Source organism: Vipera berus (assembly GCF_964194415.1).
Source record: "Vipera berus genome assembly, chromosome: 3".
Lineage (NCBI taxonomy): Eukaryota > Metazoa > Chordata > Lepidosauria > Squamata > Viperidae > Vipera > Vipera berus.
The window spans coordinates 217,647,375-217,659,730 of NC_138204.1; the positions used below are offsets into that span (position 1 = coordinate 217,647,375).

General features: G+C 54.4%; 1 protein-coding gene across 5 annotated transcripts in view; it reads left to right on the forward strand.

Annotated features, from left to right (window-relative positions):
* BOP1 (BOP1 ribosomal biogenesis factor) overlaps positions 1–12,356 on the forward strand; it is a 49,726-nt gene that overhangs the window by 18,268 nt on the left and 19,102 nt on the right. The window lies entirely within an intron of this gene.

Below are 12,356 nucleotides of genomic sequence, written 5' to 3' on the forward strand. Positions count from 1 at the left end.
CAGAAGATGTGTGTGCTTATTTGTTATTTTTTAAAAAGGTTTAGGCGTGCTAGTGCCACTTCTGTACCTGATAAGACCCAATTGGTTCACTAAAAATTGGATTAGATCTGGCTCAAATATCAGGCAAATTTCTCCTTCCTTGCTTGGCAAAATACCAAAACCCTGCGAGTGTTTTGTAGACTTTGTGGGCGTGAATAAAGACATTGCCTCAGTATAGATTGTAGACTTTTTACGAGCAATACGGTGTGCTGAGGCTGTTAGGTGACTTCATTTTTATGAAATGAAGCTACCTCCTCTCTGTTACCAACTGCTTTGTACGTGATGGATTAAAGACGGCTGGTGGAAACCCCACAGAAGTGGCATTTTTACCCTGACAATCCAGGAACATCCTGCTTCTTATGAAATAACTCCATGGACCCGGTGGAAAAGAATCTATCTATAATATATAAGGTCTCCAACCTTGGCAACTCTAAGACTGCCCGAATTCCCCGGCCGTTCTGTTCTTCACGGATGCGTTGCTTTTTCTACGGGGTTTATTTTTACGCTTTAATGCCTTGAGTGGCACCCTGCCCACGCTTGAGAGGGAGATGGGCGGTCTCTAAATTAGACAGACAGACGTGTCAGGTTTTGCTCCTTTACTCACTGAGCGTCAGGCTTCCTGGGGACGGCATTTTGGTATGGAAGGCTTCTCGGTCTAGGGCACTAGTCCTTAGGACAGGCTCACTTGGGGGGCCGGGATTAGTTTTAAAGGGGAGAAAAGGTAACCAGCATGCGCTGATGGAAGTACGGGTAGTTCTCGACTTACCACAGTTCATTTACTGACGGTTCAAAGTCATAATGGCACTGGAAAACGTGACTTGTAACCGTTTTTCACAGTTGCAGCCTTTGCAGCCTCCCTTTGATCATGTGATCGACATTCAGATGCTCGGCAACCGGTTCGTATACTTACGGCCATTGCTGGGTCACGTGGTCACCTTTTGCGACCTTCTGAGCAGCAAAGTCAATGGGGGAAGCCAGATTCACTTAACAACCAGGTCACTATCTTATCAGCTGGAGTGATTCACTTAACAACTGCGGCAAGAAACTTTGTAAAATCGGGCCAAACTGGCTTAACGAATGTTTCGCTTAACAGTAGAAATTTTGGGCTCCATTATGGTCATCAGTGGAGCACTGCCTGCAAGCGGGGCTCTCCTCGGGCCGAGACTGCAGAGAGACCGTCAGCCTGATTGGCGGCCAGAGCATCCTGAGCAACATTTGTACGTTAGAAAGGGAGAAATCTTTTATTTTTTTAAAAAAAATATTTTATGAAAAAAAGGCTGAGCGGAAGAGAGTTTTCTAAGACAGCCTAAGACTCAGCCGTGGTCTCTGCGGAGCCTGGGAGGAAGGGGGACTCGCCGGCCGTGAGGCTGGGCAGAATCGTTTCCATGCCAGTTGAAGTACACGGGGAACGTCTGGATGGGACTTTGCTGGAAGTCCTCGAGTTTGGCGAAGACGTTACAGGGAGAGGAAAAGGCAAGTGGTGTGGATAGCAGAACCCAGGGCAGAAAGCGGGAATAAGAGACAGACAAGTGGCCGCTGTCTTTCTGCCTTGGTCTCCGTTGGATAGGAGAGCAGATCTTCATCGAGGTCAGGCGGGGCCCTCTGAGCCCCAGTTGAGCATCACCGGCCCTTGGCACAGGGTAGCCGTGTGCCAAATGCCCAAGATTTTATCCACCGTCGGGAAGGTGAAACTCCAGCTCCACCACTCTTGGAATTCAGGGGTTCCTTGCCGCATGCATCACTGAGTAGCCTTTTTTGGTCAGGGGTCTTCTTGTGGTGTGCTGGGAGCGCCATGAATGGAGGAAGTGGCCTGGAGCCCCTCCTCTGCCAGCCAGTGAGGCGCCGCGATGCTTTCGGTCATTTGCTGTGTTTGGTGGTGGTGGTGGTGGTGATGATGATGTTACCCCTTCAGTGGAGAGTCCGTCCGACTTGTGGCGATTCTCTGGGCCAGGCGGTCTCTCCACCTCTTCCGATCTCAATCTGTGCTCTGTCTGGGGTCAGCTTTAACGACGGCGTCCAGCCACGCCCGTCTTCTTTGGCCGCCTGATGTCCTTTCGCTTCTGACTCTTCCAAGCATCGTCGCTTTCTCCAGGGAATTCCATCCCCACGACGGGGCCGGAGGAGGAGAGGCCGCAGTTTCAGGATTTTGCCTTCCAGTGAAGGGCCTGGTGTTACGTGCTCTAGGACAGACGACCGGTGCCCTAGAGAAAGGTTTTCCGTGGACCAGAGGGGCTGTGGTTTTGAATAGTGCCTGAATGGAGCTTTGCTTGTTTGTGCGGCCCGTCTGCTGGCACGTTGCAGGGGCCGGGGGTCGAGGACCCCTGCTCTGGTACTTGCTTTGCTGCCCAAGGAATATGCAGGAGCCTTTTCTCTAGCAGCTTTGGTAGAATCGGCTGCCAGACTGATAAACCCTGAAGGTCTGCTGCCCTAACCTCCCCCCCCCCCCCCCGGTGTGTGACTCTGCTTCTGGGCGATCTTTCTGGCAAGGAGGCTTCTTGCCCTGTTCCTACCTCTCTTTCGGGGTTCCCCCCGCCCTAAGCACCCCTGCTCTGGCCGGCTGTCTCCCTTCCCTCTTGCTCTCTGCCCTGGCCACCTTCCTCTCAAGCCTCCTGAAGCAAAGAAGCTCTTGGGTCACCATTTGAATTGGGTTTCCTAGTTTGCGGACAGTCGGGTCAGTTCTGCAGGTGAAAGCACCCTCTCTTTTATAGCTGTTTGGTTTTATACGTATAATTTGTAAATGTCTTCTTGAGTCGGACGTTAGTAGAGGCTTCCTGTTACTTTTTAACTTCCAGGCAGGGCAAGCGGAACGGGGTTGCCCACTAAAGGGGGTCGTCTAAACACCCCTCTGCAGGAGACCCCCTTGAGATGTACCTTCCCCGGAAGAGGCACTTCCAGTTTTGAAAACAATTGGGAGAGAGCTCGCTCTGGCTGCTACGAGGTGAGGAAAAGACTAAGAGGAAAACTTTGGCTTCAGCATGAATCTCATTGTGTATGTTTGCATGAAAGAAATTGTCTTGGGGAAAAAATGGAGAATTGAATTGAAAAGAGGAAGAACTTGGCAAACTTGTCAAACGCTCTGGGTCTAAAGAAGGAGAAGTCAAATCGTGGACTGGGAAGGGGCAACCGTTGTCTCGTCCGCTTCCACCCACCCGCTCAGAAGGAAGGCTTCTGGCAAAGGCCTCCTCCGTGCAGAGAGCAGAGGGTGTGTTCAGCTGCTCCGGTGCTTCGCTGCTCCACAGTTGCTCAAGCAAAGAAGCAACCTGCAGTGGTGGGAGGGGATCAGATCCTCCTAGCCCGGGGAGGGTCGCAAACGGTGCCCTTCTTGAATTCGACATTACCAAAATGTTTTCCTTAAGGCGGTTGTCCTCGTGAAGAGCCGGCCGCTTCTGAGGGAGCCTCCTGCGTTTGGGGTGCAGGTCGCTGCTGCCCCTCGGCTGTGAATCTGTCGGGTCTCTCTGGCTCTTCCTGGCACTCTTAACAAGAGGCAGGTGGCGGTAGGAATGTAAAATTCCGGAAACTGGAAATGGCCTGCCTGGGAAGTGGTTCAAAACAGTTGAACAAATAGTAGCAGAGGTGATTCTTTCTGACACAGCAGTTGCTGATCTGGGAATCTCTTGAAGATGCAGCATCTCAAGAGGCAGGGTGTTTGATTGTTAAAATAAGACGTGTCATAATCCTCCGCTTCTGTAAATCTAGGGATTAAGAAGTATTCAAGGGAATGTTTCTAAGGATAATGAGTTCCTGTTACCTGCTGAAAACCACAGAGACCAAGTGGGTTTTTTTGCTGCCTCTGCACATCTGCGTGCTCCGTCTTTTGGGCTGCGGGCCTCTTTCCAGCCTCCTCCGGCTGCAGAGCCGACGTACCTTGTTAGGCAGAACGTGGGGAGTCCCCCCCCCACCCCAGTTTGTACTGCTGCCTTTTCTTAGAGCAAACGCAGCGAAGTAAGGAACATCTGGCAACAGCAGGTGGGGGTCCTCCGCCCTGCGAAGGGTTGAAATTGGTTCCCCAAAGCGAGGGCAGGACAGCGCGCTGGGCAAACGCCTTTTCCTCTGCCTGCCTTTCTGCTTTGATGGGGATTTCCATGATGGCTGAAGTTCTGCTGTGGTGGAGTCTTGGCAGGAGCACCGTCTCTCCCCCATGCACACACACCTCCCCCCCCCAATGGGTTTGCTTGGCCTCCTGCAGGAAATCTGTCTTTAATGGTCTTTCGGAGGAGGAGGAGGAGAGCCTGTATTTGCCTAAGCAGGAGGAATATTGACACGGCAGGCTTGGCAGTTCCCTGGCTTCCCTTGCTGCGCTTCTGGAGAGGGTTGGGGTGGTGAGCCCCGGAGCAAATCGCCTTTTGTTCTTTGGCAATCCATTATCCTCCCGCCTGTTCAGGAGCAGCAGAACGTACAGAAGAAGGAGGCTGCTTGGCAGGGAGAAGGTGCAGAGCCTAATTGCTGAGGAATAGCCCGAGGAGCCATTGAGCCCAGGAGCGGAGGGGAAGGCAGGGGAAACGCTGGCGGTGAAGCGGAACCCGGGACGGAGGGAATCTTAGCTTAACTCTGCTTAGCCGTGGGTGATTTGGAAATTAGCATTTACTAATTATCGTTTACTAATAATTATCTCTCGACCTTGCCCCAAGACTCCTCCAGCTCAATGGACTGTGAAGCAGCAGGGTGGAAAAGTTGAAATTGGCCTACTGCTGCTTGAGAGAAGTTGTGGGGGTGCATCTCTGACCCCCTTGGCTGATCTGCAGCTGCCCGGTTTCCGCTGGCATAATTCCAACCCGAAACACGGTGGCGGCTGCTTCTTGCCCCGTTCCCACTCAGACCCGGCTCTTTGCCCCTCTGGGAGGGTGATGGGGATTGGCGGGGAAGCCCATCCGCCAGCTGCCCTTGAGGCAGGAGTGCCGGCCTCCCTCACGGCTCTCTCCGGCGGCCTTTTACCCGGCAGAATCCGGTGAGACTGAGGCAGAACTGAATTCAGCTTGGAAACCATTTTTGGATTATCCTCCGGGCTTGTTCTGCTCTGAAATGTGGGTTTCTCTTAACACAAAGCCTCCGAGTATCCAGACAGAAAGGACCGTAATTCTATTTATGCTCTGCAGACTTTGCCTGTTGATGGTCATGTGTTACTTGGATTTGAACACTGGCTGGTAGTGTTTAAAATGGTGTTGTGGGGGGCTTGTAAACTCGCTGCTTTTCTACGTAGTGCTTTCTTTTCCCCTTTCCCCTTTCCTTCCTTGTCTTTCTCTTAGCTTAAGAACACTTCTCCTCTGGCTCCCCTGGCAAGAAAGGCAGGGTGGCTCCTTTATGGGGGGGGGGGGCGGTCAGAGCAGATCCTGCCATTCCTCCAGAGCTCCAGGGAGGGCAAAGCACTGTGTCTTCTCTGCTTCCAAAACCTTCCCCTCCCTCCCAGCTCTCTCCGGTCCTCAGCAAGGGAGCAGCGATTGAAATGCAACCATCCCTGCAGCCCAGTAGTTGACGGGTTGGGGGTGTCCTGTGGCAGCCCCCCCCTCCCCCCCCGCTCAAGCAGGGTGTCCCGTCTGTCCAGCGCCGCGCAAAGGGCGGCACCCCCTTAGCTGTGGGCCCAGAGTTGGAGGTTTCCATCTTGCATCGGAGAAGTCCCAGAATGCGAGGGAGTAGCCAAGGCAGTGCCCCGGCTCCGTTGGGAGCGGCCGTTGGGATGCTTGGCATGGAGAAGCCCAGCTTGGAGCAGGCCGTGCCAGCATCCACAGCCAATGGCGACAGGGGCAGCTGAGGCCGGAACGCCAGGAATCTTGGAGGAGGAAGGGAAACGTAAGCCGGCCTGCGGAGGAGGGGAATTTGCAAGGCTTGGCACCGTGAAGAGCTCTGGCGGGAGGGGGGCTGGGTGCTCAGGCCGCGCAGATTGTCTCGGTGCCGAGCCCGGTCTGGGGGAGGCTGAAAACGCCCACGGGGAGCCTCTTCCTGGTGGCCCCCGGGGGTCTCGGGCCCCGGCCCTGGCGGCCTGGGCGCGATGCTGCAGCCAGATGACCTCGCAGGGTGACCAGAGCCCCTTCTCCAGCTCATCCTGGGCCTTTCATTCCTGTCTGCTCATTTTCCAGTGAAAATGGCCCCTTCCCCCCCCCCCCGCCCAATTCTGCCCTAACAGTACCAGTCCCTCCCCCCCACCCCCCCAAAAAAGACCGGTTTTAAATTTGCCTGCCTGATTTGCCCACGACTGTGGCCGGGTACAGCAGGAGTCACCACTGACAGCATCTCTGCAGTGGCCAAATTAGCTAAATTTGTTGGCTTTTTACACAGTGTGAGGAGATGTGTTTATTGCTTTATTTTCCTTAATTAAATACAGTGTTGCTCTTTAAAAGGAAACAGACCCAAGGGTCCTGTAAAAACGAATACTTTCATCTGGTGTAAGCTTTCGTGGCCTGCGGCCCCTTCTTCCCATGCATAGAATTTTATCCTGAAAGAGGAGTAGGACACACACACACACACACACACACACACACACACACACACACACGGGCTGGGGGCGAGGTCAAGGGGAAATTATCACCGTCTGCACCTCCTCATCGCGTTTCCTTCTGGCCTCTCCACTTTCTGTGGCCCCCTCTTCCGCCCCTTCCTTGCAAAGCTTTGGGGGGGGGGTGTCTGTGTGTCGCACACGTGTGTCCTGTGCTCTGAGCAATCCGTCCTGCCTCAAAGTTAAGTTCCCCACAGACTCTCGGGTAACGAATGTGCTCACCACACTCCTTTGTATATTGTTGGGAATGTCCCTGGCTGGTTCTCTTCTAGGCCGCTAAACTGTTTTGGATTTCGGCCTAGGGTTGTGAAGAAGGGGCACAGCCGGCCTGGACGGCCAAGGCCGGGGGGTACGTCCGCACGAGTAGAAAATGGGGCTCGGCAGTTTTCTTGGATTCCAGGCTCCCATCATCCCCAGCCACCGAGGAGGGCGGTTTGGTAACATCAGGAATGCTGATGGAGTCACGGCTGGCGTGACTCGCCTGCCTTTCAGAGGCTGCCATCCCGGTGCCTCCTGGCTGGAGAAGCCCTTGAAGCTGCAGCCGCTGCTCCTCCTAGCTGGGGGGCTCTGGGGCTCCCGGTGCCAAGGGGCCTCTGGGTCTGCAGAGGGTGGGGGTGCCCTTCTGCACACTCCCCTCGCCTGCGACAGGAGCTGCCGGCCGCTTTTGCTGGAGATAAAAAATAGCGGAGGAGGCGGAGGGGCAGAAGGCACAGGAAGGCGGCTGGGTCGTTAGAGACAGAAGAGCAGAATTAACGTGCGGAGGGGGATTTGGAGGGAACACTGCCTGCATTGTAATCGGAGAGGGGCGAGGGGAAAAGAGAGAGACCGAGCGAGCGAGACTGACCCCCAATCCCCGGGGGGACCCCGAGAGTAGCAATGAGGAGAGAGTGAAGGATTCCAGAGGTGGAATGGCTTCCTCTTTCACCAGACAGACACAAGGGAGGCGGGCAGCGCGCCAGCCCCGGTACCTGCACTTCCAATCTGGGCCGTTGACAGCTGGAGCTACTTTGTTGGGGGCGGGGGAGGGGGGGCAGGCGGGTATGCAGCAACGTACAACATTGCAAGGCAGCCGTGCTTGCCGCTGCCGCCGACCGGTGTTCCAGCATCGGTCCTGGAAGGCTTCGGGGGTCCCGTCTCCCTCTGGCCTCTCCCCGCCAGAGACCCCCCTTCAGGCAGCTGCAGACGTTGCACGGGCAGCCAGCCTCCCTGGGAGGGGGCAGCTCCCCTCCGGGCAATCCAGTGGAAGAAGGAAGGGCTGCCAAGGCCGGGCCGGCGCAGGGCCCCGGGTGTCTCTTAGCAGCCTCCCAGGTGCCCAGTGGGGACGCCAGCAGTCCCCTTGCTCTCCTGCCCTTCGTCTTGGAGCCATCTGGGTGGGTGGGTGGCTCAGGCCTTTTGCCCCATTTAGCTCCTCTCCCCCCAGCCATATGGGCCTCCCCGTCTCCCCTTTGCACCCCCTGAGCCTGCTCTGGGCCTGGGCCCGATCCCCCGGTAAGGGGGCTTGGCCAGTGGCCTGCAAGAAGGGAGCCAGCGAGAGGAGCCGGATGGGGTCTGCCCAGTCTCTCTCTCTCCTCTTTTGGGGGCCTGGCCTGCTTGAGCGGGCCAAGCGAGACGCTGGGTTTTGCAACACGCCAGCTCCCCTTTTATTCATATGTCTGTTTTGACAAACAACCTGCCAAAAGAAGGAGGGTGACAGAGTGGAGAGAGAGCTCATTCATTGCCCTAGAAGTGCTTTTTCCAAAAGGCAGTTGGACTTTCTTGGTTTTTTTTCCCCCTTGAAGACATTTCACTTCTCATCCCAGAAGCTTCTTCAGTTCTTGGGTGAGAAGCAAAAAAACAACAACAACCCCCCAGTAAAGTCCAGTTGCCTTTTGGAAAAGCCCCTTTGGGGCCACCGTGACCCGGAGGGTGGAGAATCTCCATAGTCACCTTTGGGTTGTTTCCCTCCAGTTTGGGCACCGGACGGTCTCCTCCCCCGGGGGGGTTCCCTGCCCTGTTCCCTCTGGCCTCTCGCACCAAGCCCCTTGCCGGCAGAGGGGCGTGAAGACCCCTTGCCTGGAGACCTGCACCCTTCGGTCTCACCTGGTCAGCTCTGCAAAGGGGTTAGGTAGCCACTACTACTACTACTCCCCCCCCAACCTTATCCGGAGGATGTCCAGACGGGGAATGCTGTGATATTTAATAGCGATCTGGTGGGATTCATTGTTCCAGCTAGTAGCAAGGAAGTACATTTCATCCAGAAACCGTCTGAATTACAAAATGGGAAAGTTGATCTGACTCCAGGCTGTATCCTTGCTGCTTTCGGTTACAGACGTTAGTAGTCCTGTCTTCAATTAGTCTGTCTGAAGGGGGGAAAACCCGAGGACCGGCCTCCTCCTCCGCCCATACTTGGTCTTCGCATCCGGCATTAGCCAGGGCTTATGTGGTGCTCGTAATACCCGGCAGTCCTCCCAGCGCTTTTGACTGCCAGAGATGGCTTTTGTTGGCCGGCCCCCCACCCCACCCAAGACCTTGCCCACAAGACCACCGAGCAGGGCTCTGGGTCTTCCCCACAGGCAGGCTGCCTTTCCCCGGAGGAGGCTCTTTCCTCCCTTTGCCTGCGGGTGGAGGGGGGCTGCCGATTCAAGAAAGCAGCGGTGGGGAGGAGGGAGGGGGAGGGTCCCGGGCGGTGGGCGGCTGCTGCTGCTGCTGGATGCCCTGGAGCTGAGAGGGGAAAGCCGGCAGCAGCATGGCCCAACTCCCTGCCTGCAGCCTCCGGCCCTGGAAAGGTGTGCAGAGAGAGGTTGGGTCCAAGGCAGCTGGAGGGCTGTCCTGCAACTTCCCCTCTTCCTCCTTTGGTCCTTGGCCAGGAGGGTCTCCTGCAGGGGGGACACCTGGCCAGACTCGCAGTGGGGAAGGGGCGCGCATGAAGGTCACCTGCTCTGAGTGGGCTCGGAGTTTTCCCCTGAGCGGGGGTGGGGTGGGGGCCTCAAGCTGAGCCATATTGTTTGGGGGGTTGTGCCTTCCAAATTGCATTCCAGGCACAGGAGCTCCACAGATGTGTAAAGCTTAGGTAATAATATTTTTTTAAAAAAAAACATCGATAACAACATAAATAAGATAGGATTTATATCGCTGTGTACGTAGTTATGTGTGAGCCCTCTACTCCACTGCCACAATTTTGTTTTTCCTATTGCTTTTTCACTTAATCAGTATAAATGAAAATTATTAGAAGCCTTCCGATGTTGGCAGGCAGTTGTATTTTTCTTGGAGGTCCTGAGACGTTTTTACAGCAACGGAGGAGGATGCATCCATTAACGGCCTCTTCAGGTGCCCCCCCCTCAGCCTTCATCGGCCTGGGGGGGGGGAGTTAATGGCTCTGCAACCCCCCACCCCCACCCCATGAGTGACGTTTGAGGGTCTGCTTCCTGAAGTCCTCCGAGTGGGGAGCTCCTTTGCACCTCCGGTGGAAATCCGTGTTTGTTTCTCCTGCTTGCATAATTTGCGTCCTCTCCCTGCTCAACCCTTCTCCCCGTTTGCTTGTGGCCCAGCAAACAAACTTGGTCAGCCCCAGGCAGTGGAGGCTGCCCTTTTTAATGCCTGCCTGGCGTCCACTGCCTGTGTCCACTCTTCCTGAACGGGGGGGGGGGGGGGAGGGGAAGAGGTCCCCGGAGGAATCCTTCCAGGGAACCAGTGTGGTCCGAATGCAACCCGTGAAGCGGAAGGAACATTTTGCTCACCTGTTCTGTTCTTCCGCTTTCACTTTTTGGGGTAGGAGGCCCTCTCACTTTCTCTTCCCAGATCTCTCACCTTTCTTTTCTGCCTAGGAAATATTCAGAAGTGCATCGCCTAGGCCTTCCGCCGTACCCTTCCCACGCACCACGTGGCAATGCTAACCCTTTGGCCCGGCTGCGGTGCAGAGACGGCGTTTTCAGCCTGATTACGGGAAGGATTTGCAGAGTGGCAAACGGTTGCAAATAATTTAAAATCAGAAATGGGTTGCTCAAGTTGACGGTCGTTGTTAACTGAACAAGGATTTCAACCACGGTTCTGTCTACGTGGGCCTGACTGGGATAGTCTTGTCATTTTCTAAAAGGATCTTCATCCGAGTGTCACCCTCCAGATGTTCTGAATACACAGCTTCTGGAATAGTGACCTAGAGCCCAAATTACCAAGCAGCATGGTCCTTGAGGAAAACTGCTCAGAAAGACCGTGGAGTCTCCTGTTTTTCTTTTTATATAATGTGAATTATTGCTTCCAGACCAAAACCTTTCCCCAGCTCTCTTCCCCAATATTGGCCTAGGAATGCTCAGACCCCACAGAGTTTCTGTCCCCCAAGCTTAACCGAATAACAGAGTTGGAAGGGACCTTGCTCAGGCAGGAGCCCTATGCCATTTCAGGCAAGTGGCTGTCCGGTCTCTTCTTAAAAGCCTCCAGTGTTGGAGCACCCATGACTTCTGGAGGCAAGGCGTTCCACTGGTTAATTGTCCTAACTGTCAGGAAGTTTCTCCTTAGTTCCCGGTTGCTTCTCTCTTTGATTAGTTTCCATCTCTTGCTTCTTGTTCTGCCCTCGGGGGGGCTTTGGAGAATAGCTTGACAACCCAACCCCCCCCCCACACACACACTTCTTTGTGGCAGCCCCTCAGATGTTGGAACACTGCTGTCAACCTCTGCTAGCCTTAGGGACAGAGGGCCACTGGCCACGAACAGAGGACAAGTGCTTCTGAGGAAATGAGGCTTATATTTCTGTTTGACCTTGAAAGCCAAAGCTTGTCATGCGTGCCAGATTTGGCCCTTCTGGTTGTTGTACATTCCTGCAAAGTAGTGTTCTAGGTTTTGATAGAACTACCTCAATTGACTTAAGAAATCTTTATCGGAAGTGGAACTATTTCAGAGTTTACAAGCGTAGGATTTGTTATCTGAGAAATAGCCGCAATTGTTCGGGTGCCACAACTCTCTCAGTGAGCGCATAGACGGATATAGTCGAATCCCTCCACCTCACTGCTGGAAGAACCATTTTTTCCCCTTTTGTACAGCATAGTGTGCCTCCCAAATGACAACGGTAGATAAAAAGATGCTGGTTTGGCAGGGTGGGGTGGGGGTGGGGGTTGCCCTAGAAAGGAATGTTCACTTTTTTGCAGAATAAACTCTTTTTCCTTAAAATGTCTCTAAGAACCACTTTGGGATCTGTTTCAAGGGACCAGGTTGGAAACCCCGAGTTCTAATCCCACTTTGGCTTAGGCAATCAGGCTGGAAAGTTGCCTGGGTTGCACCCAGCCACACAACTCTGCTCATGCGGAACCCGGGGCCCCTTGCCACTTCAGCGCCACTTCAGGCCATGCCATTGCAGGTTAAAGTCCTTGTGGGGCAAGAAAAGGAGAAGAAGAACAGAGCATTTAAATCAGGGGTGGGCAACTGTGGCCCCTTTGCCACCCCCACGGCTGGCTCAGGAGTTCTGGGAACTGAAGTCCACAGGTGGTCAAGGGCCCATAGTTACCCATCCCTGATTCATACGGTGCTGGGGTTGTTGCAGGTTAAATGAGCTATCCTGGGCTGAGGCGGCAGCTATACTGAGTGTTTTTGTTTTTAAAAAAGGGTATTTTTCCTCCCAAGCTGACGTTTCTGTGGCAGTGGTCTGAGAGCAAGAAGTAGGCAGGCTGGACTTGACCAGTTGGGGGATCAGGGCCTCCCCCTCCCCCCCCCCCCCCCGCTGTCTGGCCTTTGCTTGCTTCGCAACTGCAGTGATTCACTTTTAACAGCTGCGGCAGGAAAGGTTGTAAAACGGGGCAAAATTCAGTTTACTGTCTCACTTAGCAACAGAAATTTTGGGCTTAGTGGTGGTTATAAGTCAAGG